Source organism: Arachis duranensis, chromosome 10 (genome assembly GCF_000817695.3).
Source record: "Arachis duranensis cultivar V14167 chromosome 10, aradu.V14167.gnm2.J7QH, whole genome shotgun sequence".
NCBI lineage: Eukaryota > Viridiplantae > Streptophyta > Magnoliopsida > Fabales > Fabaceae > Arachis > Arachis duranensis.
Window position 1 is genome coordinate 40,002,635 of NC_029781.3, and position 702 is coordinate 40,003,336.

Genomic DNA, 702 nt, shown 5'->3' on the forward strand with positions numbered 1-702 from the left:
CGGAGAACGACCGGACAGCCCTCTATCACCACGCACTCCAGGAGGAAACAAACAGAATCGCCCAAAGACATCACTCCCAAACAAAGATCCACAAAATTCTGAAAAAGAAAAGAGCTCGGAAATTCTAGAAGCAGTCCGGGCACAACAAAACCGACTGAAACAACTCGAAGAGGACATAAAAAAGCAGAAAGAAACTGAACAAGATCTGAGAAGGGAGGCTCGAAAGCACAGAGAATTAGAAGAAAAATTACGGAAAATAGAGGCCAATCTAAAAGACCGGACAGAACGCGGCACCACCCCCGAATGCAACCATGATCCCTTCACGCAAGAGATCATGAAGGAGAAGGTACCACGAAACTTCAAACCACCCGATATGGACCTCTACAACGGCACCACCGATCCAAGTCATCACCTCAGCAACTTCAGAAGCCGAATGTACCTAGTCGACGCCTCCGACGCGATTCGGTGCAAAGCCTTCCCCACCACTCTCACCAAGTCAGCCATGAAGTGATTCGACAACCTGCCACCAAGATCAATCACCAGCTTCGAAGACCTAACCAACAAGATCAATCACCAGCTTCGAGGACCTAACCAAAAAATTCCTAACAAGGTTCTCCATTTAAAAAGACAAGACAAAACATGCCCCCAGTCTACTCGGGATCAAACAAGGTAACCAAGAAACTCTCCGAGAATACATGGAGC